This window comes from Sus scrofa, chromosome 4 (assembly GCF_054392235.1).
Source record: "Sus scrofa isolate SSC_HxYL_T2T_F1_AM1 chromosome 4, Sscrofa_HxYL_maternal_Yorkshire_Landrace_v2.0, whole genome shotgun sequence".
In the NCBI taxonomy this organism is placed as follows: Eukaryota; Metazoa; Chordata; class Mammalia; order Artiodactyla; family Suidae; genus Sus; species Sus scrofa.
This window is the reverse complement of record NC_139386.1, coordinates 128,268,966-128,284,624: the sequence shown is the minus strand read 5'-3', so window position 1 is coordinate 128,284,624 and position 15,659 is coordinate 128,268,966. Positions and strand designations below refer to the sequence as shown.

General features: G+C 43.0%; 1 protein-coding gene across 8 annotated transcripts in view; it reads left to right on the top strand.

The window, feature by feature from the left end:
* The window catches only part of ABCD3 (ATP binding cassette subfamily D member 3), a 238,241-nt gene that overhangs the window by 113,525 nt on the left and 109,057 nt on the right, over nucleotides 1-15,659 (top strand). For 7 of the 8 annotated variants that reach the window (XM_085020726.1, XM_085020725.1, XM_085020723.1 and 4 more), the window contains one exon: nucleotides 9,925-10,052. The gene's annotated coding sequence lies outside the window, so the exon portion shown is untranslated. Of the gene's footprint in view, nucleotides 1-873; nucleotides 956-9,924; nucleotides 10,053-15,659 lie in introns of all 8 variants that reach the window. The other variant, XM_085020724.1, reaches the window with a different exon arrangement.

Genomic DNA, 15,659 nt, shown 5'->3' with positions numbered 1-15,659 from the left:
CCTACCTGTCTGGGCTTAATGTGGTCAGGGGGCCTGACTGTATCAGGCCCCTCTTGTAAACAGCCGTGCTGCCATGACCAGAGCCTCTCAAGCTTCAACCAGCTTTGTCAGATCTTCTCTCCTGCTAACACAAGGGAGACCCCTGGGGACCAGTCCTCCGAAGAGTAGTTAACTCTCCAAGTATCGAACCGTGTCCAAGAGAGGTCAGGAAGCTATGGATAAATGCTTCCCTCTTCCTCCCCAAGTGAATAGTTTTGAGGCATATAGAGCATAATTCTCAAAAGATTCTCAAAAGTAACTGGTTGCCCTTGAGAATAACCCACCCATGGGGATAATGCATTCCCATGTTGGTTTTCTCTTCTTCTCTTTTAACTCTCTTCTCATTCCATGCTCCCAAGCCTCATGTCTCCACATCAACTAACTGCACCCATGCCTTTGTCTCAGGCTCAATTAGTGGCCAAGACAGCAACCTTCAGGCACTTCTCTTTGGCCCTGTTACTGAGTGGCTATCAGTGTGATTAATGTCAGTGATGATTGTTACAGGTCTTTGTTGATCTCCTAATGTAATCTCAGCTCTTTTTTCCTTCAAATTAAAGTATCCTATTCTCAGCAAAATTCTCAGTAGACAACGGCAGGTGTCTACTGATTAGGATACTGGTTTCTCAGTGGGTGGGTGGACATCTAAGCCAAGGGGCCACGGGCTAAAAAAGAAAAGGGGAACAAACCGGTATCTTTATTCTCAATAATAGGCATGATAATTTCCATTTTTCAACTAACAATATACTGATGCCCAGAACATTTAAGGAATTTGCTGGTGGTTACACAGGGACTGAGTCTAAACCTGGGCTTGTTTCCTCTTTACTCCAAACACAGCCTTTTGGTCCCATGTCATCCAGGACGCCATATTTTCAAATTTTGGATGACTGTTTTGTGCTGAGCTCCAAAGGATGCAGAGGTAAGGAAGCCAGAGGTTTTGCTTTTAAGACATTCACAGCCTTAAAAATCTCAAAATGCTTCCATTTAAACATGAGTGGCGCCAGGCCAATTCTTAACTCTCAGCTGAAAGAATCACAGGAGGAGGAAAACCAGTGAAAAGCTGGATTGTCTTCAGACTGTGTTGATGAATGATTCCATGAAATATTAAGTTAGGAAATGGTCTGTAATTTATGCTACATTAAAAAGAAATGACATGTTTCTTTAAATAGCCAGTCTTTCTAACGCATTTAAAATGTCATTTGATTTAAAAAGTTAGATGTTCTGTAGGTTTGGGGGGAAATGCATACTTCGTTTTCAAAGCCCTTTAATCCTCTGGACCCAATGGCTGTGTTTAAGGAAGCACAGTCCTGACAAGGCTGCCTAATAGGCTGCCTGGTCACTGCTTGCCTTGCCTTTTCAGCAGGTGTTTTCCTTGGCATAAGGCCTCCCTTGTGGAAAATGCCTCATTCTGCCTGTCCTTGTATAACCCTTTCCCTCAAAGAAAACCCTGTCCCCACCCCTTCATACTTTGGCTCTTAAAGCCCAGGGTATATTTGAATCTTTCACTTCCTCTATAAGGTTCAGAGCCAGAGTCACAGCTGCCATAAAGCGCTCCTCCCTCAGTCCAAACTATGGCGATTCCCTCATCCTGAATGTAGCCACCTTTCATTTAAAACAGCAGAGCATAATGGCTAAGGCTTCAGGCTCTCGACTCAGCCTTCTAGATTCAGGCAAGATCTTTCATCTGTCTCAGCTTTAGTTTTTTCATCTGAAAATGGGGATTAAAAACAAACAAACAAACAAAAAAACCAACCAAAAAACCCTCAAAGGGTAATACTTATAAAAGGGCTTGGAACAACCCAAATATCCACTAACAAACAAATGGACAAACAAAATGTCAGACAAGTATATAATGGAATATTTATTATTCAGCCTTACAAAGAAATGCAATTCTGATGCATGCTACGGAACAGATCAATTCTTGAGCCATTGCACTAAGTGAAATAAGCCAGGCACAAAAGGATAAATAGTGTATAATTCCACTCATCTGAGGTCCCCAGAATAGGAGACTACTAGAGACAGAAAGTACAACAGGAGTTACCAGGGGCCAGAGGAAGGAAAGAATGAGAAATTACTGTTTATCGGATACAGAGTTACGATTTGGGATGAGGAGGAAGTTCTGGAGATGAAAAGTGGTGCTGGTTGCACAGCAGTGTGAATGCGTGTCCTGCCACTGAACTGTACACTTAAAACTGGTTACATGGGGAGCTCCCATTGCGGCGCAGCGGAACAAATCTGACCAGTATCCTTGAGGTTGTAGCTTCGATCCCTGGCGTCGCTCAGTGGTTGGGGATCCAGCATGGCCGTGAGCTGTGGTGTAGGTTGCAGATGCAGCTCAGATCCCGCACTGCTGTAGCTGTGGCATAGGCTGGCTTCGACCCCTAGCCTGGGAACTTCCATATGTGGTGAACGAGGTCCTAAAAAGCAAAAGTAAAACACAATCAATAAAATAGTTAACTTATGGAGTTCCCTGGTGGCTCAGCAGGTTAAGTATCCGGCTTTGTCACTGTGGTGGCGCAAGTTCAATCCTTGGCCTAGGAACTTCCACATGCCACCAATGTGGCCCAAAAGGGGGGGGGGATGAATACTGAGTTTTGTTATATTTATTATGCCACAAAATGATTGTTAAAAAGTATATTATACTACAATAAAAAATGTTTTTAAAGGAACAGGGTCTGAGGCACAGTACATTCTCTGTGTTATTTGCCGTATCTCTTTTGTTGCCTGACGTTGTTCTTAATGTTGGCACTTTCATGCCACATTCAGTTGGATGTCGTCTCTCCAGCTTCAGAGCAAGGACCATGTTACACTTTGGCTTGTACCTGCTGTACCTGCTGATGTCCTTGCATGTAGTTGGACCCTGTAAATCATTGACTGATTAGTACAGATTGCAATAACCTGTGTTAAAATAACACGACCCATGCTTTCATGCTTATGGAGGGGACCTTAGTGTTTTCTCTGTGGAGGGCAGTTAGCATAGTGACCAAGAGCCAGCATTTGGAGCCAGTCTGACCTAGATTTGAGTGTCAGTTTTGCCATTTCTTAGGCGTGTGCCTTTGCGACAGTTAATGGTCTTCTCAGCTTCTGCTCACCTGCAATGGGACAAGTAATAGCTACTTTCCCATATTTTCTGTGTTGATAAAACTGAGATAACATACGTCGAGAACATGGCCAACCCAGAAACCCAATGAATAGCAGTTAATACAAATATTTCTTATCCCAAGTCATTCTGCTCTTTCAACGTCATCACCCTGAGAGTCAGTTTCTGAAACCGACCTTTCAATTAAAGCGAAACAACCACTTTTAGGAACGAAGGGTGGCTCAGAGCCCTTAGCGGAAGCAATGCTGGGTAAAATTAAAGACAAAAGCCTGGATCTCTCTCCAGAGTCCACAACAAAGACAGGAGCAAAGGAGCTATTGGCTCGCCCAGCCTTAAAGGCCAGTGAGCCCATAAAGACCAGGCATGCTGCTCAGAGGCTGAGCTCGGTGTGAATAAATGGTGGCCACTGCGGATGACTTTGCAGGCACACAGAACAGCAAACAGTGGAAGCCAGGAAGATGAAAGCCTGAAAATTGAGTTTTTCCTGTAGCAGATCTGTACCAGCTCTGAGCAGATTGAATTTTGTTCGCTCTGCAATATCTCATGGGTTTATTACAGAGTGAACGTGGGGGCATTCTCTCAGCCCAGGGGAAGGCAAGCGGTCCTACTTCAACATGAGTGTTGACGGGCAAAAGGAACTCTCTTGGAATTGACCTTCCAGGAAATCTAGAAGTGGAAAATGTGATCCTGGACTGGAATGAGACCTTGAAGTGACACAACCCTTGAAGTGACTCCGGAATATAAAGCAGAGAGAAAGAGAGCGAGCGAGGGAAGGCGAATGGAGAAGAAAGGAGGGGAGCAAACATGTCAAGAGAGCCCACTAGAGGGGAACCGTTACGGAAGAAAAAGAGGACCAGAGAACTGCGCTATGCCCTGACACAAGCACATCCCACCTGCTGGGCGGCCCTGTCACCAGCCCCGGCCACCTGTCGACATTCCTCTGACTGCCATGCACCCCGTGGTAGAAAGGCACCTGTATGTATCAGTCGCAGACTCAAACATGCCCAAATTCTATTTTCCTGCCCATGGAAAATATTTGTAGCCAATTTTCCAAATAACTTTGCATTTCAGAGCCTCTATGTCTGAGTTATGAGTCTTCTATCAGTCATGACCCACAGCTGGAGAAACGTTGCCCTAATCCACCTATCTGCAGGGGATGTTTATTGATGTCGCTAAGGACGTGTCTTGAATTTTTCATAAAATGTGAGGAAATACATACACACAGCTGCCAACAGACTTTATACTATATAACCGTAACTGTGAAAAACGACTGCAAAGATATTCAATAAAATGTGACAATGGTTAAATTCATGTTCTTCTTCACATTGAGTACATGTTTGTATCTCCCTCCCCTCTCTCCCTCCCTCTGTCTTTCTTTCTCTGTCTCTGTCTCTCTCCCTTTCTTGCTACGGGAGCCACTTCTCCCTTTTAAGCAAAACTCTCAGAGTCGGGGTGGCTGGGGGTCTTTGTGGGCTTAGCAGCGGTTAAGCTTCCTAAACGGTGGCCTCGAAGGCCATGATGAGCAATGAGCTCCTTAGAAGAAAGGTGTGATAACAATTTGGGTGATCCTGAATTACATTTTAATTTCATCATAGAAACAAGAAAAGTCTAAGAGTTTCATGAACACATTCTTACCTCAAAGCAAATGTTAAATTGCTAAGATAACTTAGGTTTGATTCTCTTCTATTACATGTGATCAGCCCTGGGAAGATGGTCTATTGAATTCAGCACATATTCGTCTCTTACTACGTCCGAGGTAGTTTGAAGGAGGGCAAAGCTGGATTTTAACTTAGTGAAAGAGAAAACACAAGTACATAAATAACAATATCACAGATCAGAGTACAATCAATTAAGCAAAGGTAGTCAGAATGGTAAAAGATGCTCATAAGAACATTTGATACTTTCTGGAGTTCCTGTCGTGGCGCAGTGGTTAACGAATCCGACTAGGAACCATGGGGTTGTGGGTTCGATCCCTGGCCTTGCTCAGTGGGTTGAGGATCTGGCATTGCTGTGAGCTGTGGTGTAGTTTTCAGTCATGGCTCGGATCTCCCGCTGCTGTGGCTGTGGCATAGGCCGGTGGCTACAGCTCCTATTAGACCCCTAGCCTGGGAACCTCCATATGCCGCAGGAGCGGCCCTAGAAAAGGCAAAAAGACAAAAAAAAAAAAAAAAAAATTGATACTTTCTGAATCTTTCAGGGTCATTACGAGGACTACCCATTTAACTATTTGGATTTTCTTTTGCCTTTGTTTTTCTTTTTGCAGCTGCACCTGATGCATATGGAAGTTCTCAGGCTAGAGGTGGAATCAGAACTGCTTCTGAGGCCTCTGCCACAGCCACAGCCACACCAGATTGGAGTCACATCTGTGACCTACACCACAGCTTGCGGCAAGGCCAGATCCTTAATCCACTGAATGAAGCCAGGGATTGAACCTGTATCCTCACAGAGACAATATCAGGTCCTTAACTTACTGAGCCACAATGGAAACTCCACTATTTGGATTTTCTAAGCAGTCTAATATTTTATTACTACAGTAAAAGAATTCACTGAAAAACATTCACTGGAACAATTAAGGTTTTCTACTGGCAACACTTCTTTTATCCAATTTCATTTTCAGAGCTCAGTGTCTCAGAAAGTCTACAATGATTATTTTCACTGCTACAAGAAGCTTAGCTAGTTCTTTGATTTGCTATCATTTTCTTTTCTGTAGAAGTGCTCAGATACATTATGTGCCTTTGGTTCTCTACCTGCAAACATATCTTCTATGTGAAATTTATCCTATTAAAATATGCTTGAACCTCTACTTCACAATTTAGGGGAGACCTAATGCCTTCCCCAGTGTTTCTGTCAAGTCCTGGACGTACTACTGGCACCAACTGTATTTCTCATTGTCCCCTAAGGGAAGCACCTGCTGGCCACCTGCTGAATATCTCTCCTTCGTGTTCCATATGCATCTCAAAACCAAATTGTTCAAAACAAATGTCATCATTTGCCCCAAGACTTTCCCACCTAGATTCCTGTTCTATCCTTCCTCTTGTGTTCATTACCTTGAATCATTACCATCTTCCCAGTAATTCAGCCTTGAAATCTCTATAATCTCCACGTTCCTCCTACTTTTGGCTCCACACTCAAAAATCTCTTGAGAAATCTTGTTGATTTCATCTCCAAAATACTTTTGGAATTTATTCCCTACTCTCTGCTCTTACAGCTTCCACCCTCATTCAGGCTTCATGCCTTACTCTCTCTGGCAACCTTTCTGCCTCGGGTCTTCTCCTTCAGAGTCTCCAACACATGGCTGCTGAGGACAATATTTCCACACATTCAGTGATGTAACTGTTCTTTTTGCAGTTCTCAGATGACTTCCTATCGTGCATGGAGTAAAGTGCAAATCCAGCCTGGCATTCAAACTTTGACATCCTGACCTTAGTCACATTTCCAGACTTTTCTTCAGTCAGTTTATTCAACAGATATTTACTAGGTCTGCTCTGTGCCAGGTGCTGTGCTTGACTCTGAGGATACAGACATGAGCAACACCAGGTCCAGTCACTGGCCTCACGGAGCTTCATCGGAGACATGCTTTCTGGACCCAACAAGTCACTCATCACTCTCCAGATATGCTTCATGCTTTTCCTCTCTAGGCTTGTCCTCTACCTGGATTGTATTTCTTCCCCATGGTCTTTTGTTTTGTTTTGTTTTATTCTGAACACTTTCTTTTTTTGTTGTTACTTAATAAATTTTATTACATTTATAGGCGTACAACAATCATCACAACCAAATTTTATAGCATGTCCATCATTTGTTGAATTATTCAAAAGGCATACGGGAGCTCTGAGGTGGCCTAGCAGGTTGACAATCAGGTGCTGTCACTGCTGTGGCTCAGGTCACTGCTGTAGTGCAGGTTTGATCCCTGATCCAGGAATTTTGGCATTCCATGGGCATGTCCTAAAGAGAGAGAGAGAGAGAGAGAGAGAGAGAGAGAGAGAGAGAGAGAGAGAAAGAAAAGAAAAGAAAAGAAAAGAAACCGGCTCAATAAATTCTTAAAAAAAAAAAAAAAAAAAAAGAAAGGCCAGACATAAGTCTTGCTTCCTCCAAAACGCTTCCAGATTCCCCAAACTGGGATTAATTCATTTATACTCCAAAGGCCATTTGTAGTTCTGTTATAATTCATCATGGTACAAGAAAAAGACCATGAACTTTGATGCTAAAAAACACTGGGTTCAAATCCTGTTTCTTTCACTTACTGACCACATAATTTGGAGCAAAATACATAGGTCTTAAAAGTCAGATTCTCCATTATGAAACAGAAATAATAATGTCTATCTCACAGGTTGTTATATAGAGCAAATAATACAGATGGAAACAATATCATGGCACAAAAGATGGTCCAACTTTTATGCTGTGTTTGTGGAAATGGCTGGTTAGTCTACCTCTGCAGAAGTGTTAAAGGGAAATAGTCCATAATAGATACAGTCTTTCACCATGGCAACATCACTTTACCTGCTCTTTGAGTTGAATATGCTCTCACATATTCAATTCCTACTCTGAACCAGCCATTCTATATAGTCTTATTTAGTTATTGCCAACCCTATGAAATATACACTATCTCTCATGTTTGATATTATTTATTAGCCATCAGCTTTTATGTCCACCCTTTTCTATGCTTCTCCTTGTGTTCAAAGGGCTAGAAGCTCAAGAACTATATTTCTGGATGCAATTTAAATGCCTCAATGAGCTACACTCAAAATATTTGGAAAGGGAGAGGTAGTCAAATGCATTCTTCCAAAAGAGGTGGAGGCAGACATGGCAGCCTTGGCAGATAGGAGTTTTGCAGGTCTGGCCAGACTTCATGTTCTGTTAGTAGTGCCCAGGCTTGAGGCTGTTTTTCCCAATAGCCATAGATAGAGAAAATTTGGAGAAGCACTCTACTTGGCCCATCTTGTGTCCCATGTCCATCTCTGGACCAACTACTATGGCCAGGAAAACGAAGTTCCCTAAGAATATGGCAGCTCCCGTTCTGAAAATGTTTCCACAGAAGTCCCCCAAATTAAGTGGAGTAACACAGACAAGGCCACAGAGGAATCAGCTTATCCTGAGTCTCCCCCAAAGCAGTCTTGCTTACAGGTAGTTTATTTTAGAAGTAATCCCAAGGAGCAAGACTGAAGGTCAGAGGAGTAAAACAGGGAAGAAGAAAAAAATAACCCCCAAATTTCATGATGTCTTATTGATTTAGTGACCGTTCTGGGTAGCTGGTACACAATACTGCCAGCATGTGTTATTATTTTGGCTTGTTTACTTGGCTGAAAGAAGGGTCACTTTTAAGTTTCTTACCGTAATGGCTCTTCATAGGTTGGGGAACAAAGTGAGTGTTCTCCCAGCTACTAACTGTATACATCCCAACTGCAGACTCAGAAACCAGAGAAATAACCATAGAGTAGACCAATAGATCCGCTGAACCCCTCTGAGACTTACTTGAGCTAGAATTCCATTCTTAACCTGGCCTCCCTATGACCTCATTTCAACTGGAGGATAATTTCAGGACCCTTGAGTTAGTATGAACACAGAGCAGAGTCCCTATATTCAACTGTTCTTTAAAAGTCCAAGGATTCCCATTTTGTCAGTTTCTACTAACCAGATAAACAGTTTTAGATTAACCTATGGGAAGGATCCTGGGACTGTTTATCATACATGCTTGTGGCAGCCCTGCGTTGTCTTTGTTCAAGGGGATCCACCTCTCCTTCGATGAGAGGGCTTTGGGTCTGTGAAATAATGTATTTGGAAACTGAGTAGGGACGCTTTTCCTCTGAAGGGAAAGCTGGTGAAGGTTCTTCCATTCATCAGCTCTTGATTTTTTTCTTTTTTACAAGTCGAGTAACATTCTGATTGGCTCTCCATCTCTCTCCCCCAAGGGAATACCATGATTTATTAAGTACTGCTACCAATTCCGAGGGGTCAAGGTGTATTGAGTCCTTCTACAGATAGCCTATCATGACCTGTGTTCCCTTTATTCTAATAGTCAGGTGCTGCCACTGGCCTCTGCAATTCCGCAATCCTATCGTCTCCCGATATTAGCAATTCCCTTCCCCTTGCAACACCTTCTTTCTGCCAACCCAGCCTACACAGCCTACGTGGGATAGTTATCACAGAGCTTCCTAACTTAACCGGTGCCCCTGAGCCATGCATTCCTCTTGCTTTAGTGAAAAAAAGTGTCCTCTGGGTCCTTCCAGGGAACATTGTTGAGTGCCAGTTTCTCTGATCACACAAAATAAATTTATCCTAATATTTTTACCTCCTTGAATCTTTGTCTTCCTTCTTCAATATTATGCAGTTCCACCTCATTTATACTAGGCTGTTATCATGCACAAGCTGCAGAGAGCCATCTTTCTGGCATGTAGACAGGCTCCTGGTGTCCTCGGCAGAGCACTGAGCTGCAAGTCATGGAAGAGGACTCGTGTGTCAATAAACTATCCTCCACCCAGCTTTACATCCCCACTTGCCACCACCACCCCTGATCCAGAATCCCCAAGCTCCCCTTCCATATATATTCTCCTGAAATAGTCATATTCATCAAGTCCTGAAATTTTTTTGGCTGGTAGGCTACCTCTTGCCACAATAGAAGCTATATTTCTGCTCTGGGACTATGCTTATATATCAACTATGCTTCGTTACCAACCAGAAGGTAATGAGGGAAGGCAGGTCAGATCTTGAGGAAGATACTCATAACCTTGAGAGGAACTTGCCTCAGGTGTGGTTTTTCAAATGTCTCCAAAATATTGCTCTCTTCCGCAAAGGTCAAGAGCTAGTGAAGAGAGGGCTGGTTCCAGCTGCCACTTGGGAAGAAGTCTGTCATCCCATCCACAGATCTGCGAGAAGCTGGTTCTGCTCAGCAGAACATGGGCATGCACGTCCTACACGCCGGGTAAGGTTTGTGCCATGTGGGAAGTTAATAAAAGCATATAAAATCCTACCATAACACTAAATATGTGTGTGTGTATACATATACATATACATATACACGTGTGTGTGCGCGTGTATTCGGAGTAAGAAGGGGTGAAATGAGATTTTAAGTATGGAATTTGGAACAAAGAGGGAGCCAAGAAGTGTCTTTGACAGTGATGGATATAGAGACCAAAGGAAAGACCTAAATATTAACAGATACTAAAGAAACAATCTTGCAGTGGGAAAGGAGGGTGCTTGTAAGGGCAGTCTGATTGAAACAAAATGTGAGAAATGCTTAAATTTTTTTTTTTTTTTTTTTTGGTCTCTTTAGGCCACCACTGCAGCATATGGAAGTTCCCAGTCTAGGGGTCGAATTAGAGCTGCCTACACCACAGCCACAGCAACGCCACATCCAAGCCATGTCTACAATCTACACCACAGCTCATGGCAACATGGGATCCTTAACCCATTGATTGAGGCCAGGGATAGAAACTGCATCCTCATGGATTCTAGTCAGATTCATTTCCACTGAGTCATGATGGGAACTCCTGGTTTTTGTTTGTTTGGTTTTTGTCTTTTTGTCTTTTCTGAGGCCGAACCCATGGCATATGGTGGTTCCCAGGCTAGGGGTCTAGCCACCAGCCTATGCCACAGCCACAGCAACTTGGGATCTGAGCCGCATCTGCAACCTACACCACAGCTCACGGCAACGCCGGATCCTTAACCCACCAGGCAAGGCCAGGGATCGAACCCACAACCTCATGGTTCCTAGTCGGATTCATTAACCACTGCGCCATGATGGGAACTCCGAGAATTCCTGGTTTTTAATACAATGTAAATATTGACTTTTCTTTTAGTGAAAGCAGTTTAATAGGAGACCCGTCAAGGTATATAATCACTGACATTTGCAGAGGGTAAAGAATTCAGGGGGAATCAGCATTTGTCCTGTAATCTTGCAAACTTTTGTCACACATTTTATATGTGTTACTCATTGTTACATGTGTACAACTTGTTTTAAGCTGTAAGTCTCTGAAAGGGAAGGGTCAAAGTACTAATTTTTCAATAAACAACCTATTACTGTGTTTTACAAAATAGTCAAGAGTAAACATTTTTCCGTAATTCAGCATAGGGCAAAAAAGTTCTAGTTTTGCTTTTAGATTGAAATTGATCCTGTTGCTAAAATTTGTAACAGACCTTCTGCACTGAAATTAATTTGTCTGCATATCAGAAAGTGTACCTTGACTTTGGAGCAGAGAGACCATGGGATTCTCTTGCTTATTAAGCATATAAATTCAGCCTCCAGAAGATCATCTTAAATGTACAGCGAGAAGAATACTTTTTACCCTGGAGGATTATTATGACTACTCAATGTGGTAAACTCTGATTAACTAACACTCATTAAAGGCACTTATTATGTGTCAAGATTATCACGCAGTGCAGCGGGGTTGGAAGGAAGGGAACATTCTGCCAGATGGTTCCTATTTCGTGGTTCAGAGGTTTAGGACCCTTGCACCTCACATGGTCTAAAGAACTTCAGCACTCGGAGGGAATGAAAAGATCGTCTTGGTTAGTGTCTTTACTTCTCAGATGAGTAAACAAGGCCAAGGAAGTTCAAGTGAAGTAAACAAAATCACAAACGGGTTAGTTTTAGGGTTGGAATAATAACCCGTGTCTCCTTGCTCCTGGTCCCCTGTTCGTTCTGCTATACCCTGCCAACTTTGATAATATAACGACCAGTTCTTTTACCAGCAAAAGCAAGTTTATTTGGGAACTGAAAGAGGAATGGCAATGTGGAACATGAGAGTGATGGCAGGCCAGAGGCAGGCCCAGACAGCAAGGGAGGGAAGATGGCTTTCATAGGGAAAAGGGAGAGACTGAGATGGGCTGTATAACCAAAAAGTCCATTGGAGGAAGCCGGGAGTCCAAAGTTAGAAGCTTCTCATTGGTTGGGCTGCTATCGTCTCTGATGGACTGGGCTATTGTTGAGCAGGGAGAAGGTTTCTCCTTCCTGCTGGCTGGTAAAGTAGGCAACATTTTCCTGTTAGAGATGTAGACAGACATCTCTTCCTATTTGGAGTAATTTATGATTCATGCTTCAGCATGACAGCTCACCCTACAGGCCTATCCTAACTCCAATTTTCGTTGCACTTTCTTTAATTAATTCTACATTTTCACATTTTGGTCAAAGTCCTTCCTGTAAGGGCTGACCAAGAGTCCCTTGGTGCTAGGAAGGATTTTCCCTCATTGTCATGTCCCATATGGAAGGGGAAAGCACACAAATCAGAAACCTCACGGGGCTGCATTTGAGTAGCAAGAAAAGTGGTAGGGAGAACCCTCAGGTGTTTCCTGGTAAAAGTCCTTTTTGGGAGTTCCTGTTGTGGTGCAGGGGAAACGAATCCGACTAGTATCCAAGAAGATGCAGGTTCAATCCCTGGCTTCACTCAGTGGGTCAGGGATTAGGGGTTGCCCTGAGCTGTGATGAAGGTCACAGACGTGGCTCTGATCTGGCGTTGCTGTGGCTGTGGCATAGGCCGCAGCTATATAGTTCAAAGGGTCATTGCTACCTTGGATGGACTGAAGTTTCCAATGGCAGATCCAGCAATCAGAGAGGCTTCCCTCTTTCTCAAGAGAGTGGGGAATATGGACCAGGGCCTTGTCCTTCCACGGAAGGGTAAGAGACCGTATTGAAAGATGGGTGTATAAGCCTGGTATGGACATCTTGGGACAACTGTCAGCCTCAGATGTCTCTGCTTCATCTCCTAATGAGCTTTATCTTCAGGTCCTCATGCAGTGTGCAGTCCTTTGGGGTTTGGTGCTTTCTTTTTTTTTTTTTTTTGTCTTTTTGTCTTTTGTCTTTTTGTTGTTGTTGCTATCTCTTGGGCCGCTTCCGCGGCATATGGAGGTTCCCAGGCTAGGGGTTGAATCAGAGCTGTAGCCACCGGCCTACGCCAGAGCCACAGCAACGCGGGATCCGAGCCGCGTCTGCAACCTACACCACAGCTCACGGCAACGCCGGATCGTTAACCCACTGAGCAAGGGCAGGGACCGAACCTGCGACCTCATGGTTCCTAGTCGGATTCGTTAACCACTGCGCCACGACGGGAACTCCTGGTGCCTTCTTTAGGTGCAACATGCAGATCCAGAAGTTTACTCCCTAAGCCCTTCCAGGTTGTAGGGTGTGATGTTTGGGGCCTTTGTCTTCTGGCAGCAAGTTGCAAAAAAGAGCGCTCTACCAAAGCAAGGTGGGTTTCAGTCGAAGCAAATAGGCCTTGGCAATGTAGAAGTCTGTCTTCCTTTATCAGTCGTGGACCATAAGAAGCAGGAGCTGGGTGTATTAAGTATCCCATTACAAGGGGAACAGCCTCCCAATGAACCTGTGCAAATACACACATTGTCATGAGAAACAAGAATGTTTACAAAGTGTCTCAGAGCTCTTGAAGGATCAGGTAGGAGAAAAAAGAAGAACTGCTTCAACATTTGTTGTGAAGATACAGTCTCCCAAGTTGCTGTAAGTTCTAAATTGCTTACAGGAGAAGAGAGAGGGGGATCCCTGTACATCTGGAACATAAAACACTAAGGCAACGAGTTTTCTATTAGAGTTTTAGAAATTCTCATCCAGTTCAGTGCTATCATCTTGAAGTTATCAAAAACCCTCTAATCCAGAATTCCCGTCAGAATCCTTCCCATGATTTTTTTCGGAAGATGAAACACATTTGCAAAAGCATCAGAGTAAAGCAATACCTGTCTATAAATGACAAAAAAGACTTGAAAATGACCATTATAATGAGATTGACAAAGGCATCTGCTTATTTCTGTGGCATACATTTTAAAATTACGACCAATATCATTATATTAGGACATCCTAGAATTTCAGGAATTTCACACAATTTTAGAATACTCATAGGCATGTACCTATACAAATATGAGGTTAAAAGTTTTTGTTTGCCTTCTTGACAAGCTTCCCATGTAATTTAAGCATATACCAGGTGAAAGACAAATTCTTTAAAAATTTTCAGGGACCCTGGATGAACCCAAAGTTAGTTCAAGGTCAAGAAGACTTTATTTAGAACCTGACTTTTGGAAATTTGTCAAAGGTTTGGGACACTTCACTGAACAGGACCACAGATCCTTTTGAAATGTTACTTAAGTTATCTATTTGACCAATGCAACCATAAAAGTTTTCAAAGACAAATACAAATAGGCTACACAGTCGTAGCAAAACTAAGCTCTTTCAATATTGAGAAGATTGTTCTCTTTTGTAATGAAAGGCCTGATTAAGACCCCATGAAGGCAAGAAATTATTTTCAGAAAACACAAATCTTTGTTTTCTAAGCAGATTACTTAGCAGGCAAAGAAAAATCCTTCACAATCTGTCTTCAGAAGCAGACCACTGTAAAAGCCTATTTTTCTTATAGTAAATTTTCTAATGTGACACAAAAAATGTTCACCAATAAACCCAAATATCTTTAGTTCCTTTATAAAAAAGCCGAACCTGGATGAACCTATTTTTAGTAATGTTTCTGTCAACTTAAAGAATGTGCACAACTTAAAAGTTGCGAGTTCAGTTTTATCTGGGGCGAAATGAGGGCTATAGCCCAGGAGGTAGAACTTCAGATGGCTTTGACTATCACTCCAAAGACGTAGGGGGAAACATCAGTATACATGCGATTTTGGTGAAGGGAGAGGTACATGCAGCCATATACGCATTTGACAGAAGTCTGCCGCTAGTCTCGGAAGGTCACTGCCAGTCACAGGAACAGTTATCACCGTGAAGGATTTTAGTGCTTTTCTAGATACAAGGAGATGCAAGAATTGGCTCATAAATTCTTCGCCTAAAAATATCTAACTCTCCGAAGACCTGTTCTGCCAGTTTTCCCAAAGAGTTCTTCACATGATCTCTGCCCTGAGCTCTTTCAGGGCATGTTGAGAGTTGGCAGCTGCCTTGGCTCATGATTCAGTGCACACTGAGGCAGATGGCAAGTGCCAGTCTCCAGTTCATAGGATTTCCTACTCTGGTGCAATGGGATTAGCAGTGTCTCTGGAGCACTGGGACACAGGTTTGCTTCCTGGCCCAGCAAGGTGGGTTAAAGATCTGGCTTTGCCACAGTTGTGGCATAGGTTGCAAATGTGGCTTAGATCTGATCCCAGCCCAGGCACTCCATGTGCCACAGGTCGGCACAGAAAGAAAGGACGGAAGGAAGGTAGGAAGGAAGAAAAATTTGACCCTAGTTTTGGGAGGTGTTTCATGACCACTTCATCCCATGGTGCTAGGAATGCTCATTCCCAGGTCTGGCAAATATTTCATTGACAGGCCACTCAAAGTGCTATTACTGGACTGGCCTTATTATAGTAGCCAAAAGTCTCTGGAACACCTGTCTTACTAGTCTGTTATGGTCCAGGAAAATATTCCCTCTTGTTGCATCTTTCCATATGTAGAGTTATACTATTACAATCATTGATCTGGTAAAGAAATATATTTGATCAATTGCTTCATCTAGTCATTATTTTTTGAAAGCTCAGTCACATATTTGGCAATATAAGAAACAATAATCTTGTAAAACAGTCAAAATAGAAATACCATAGCTAA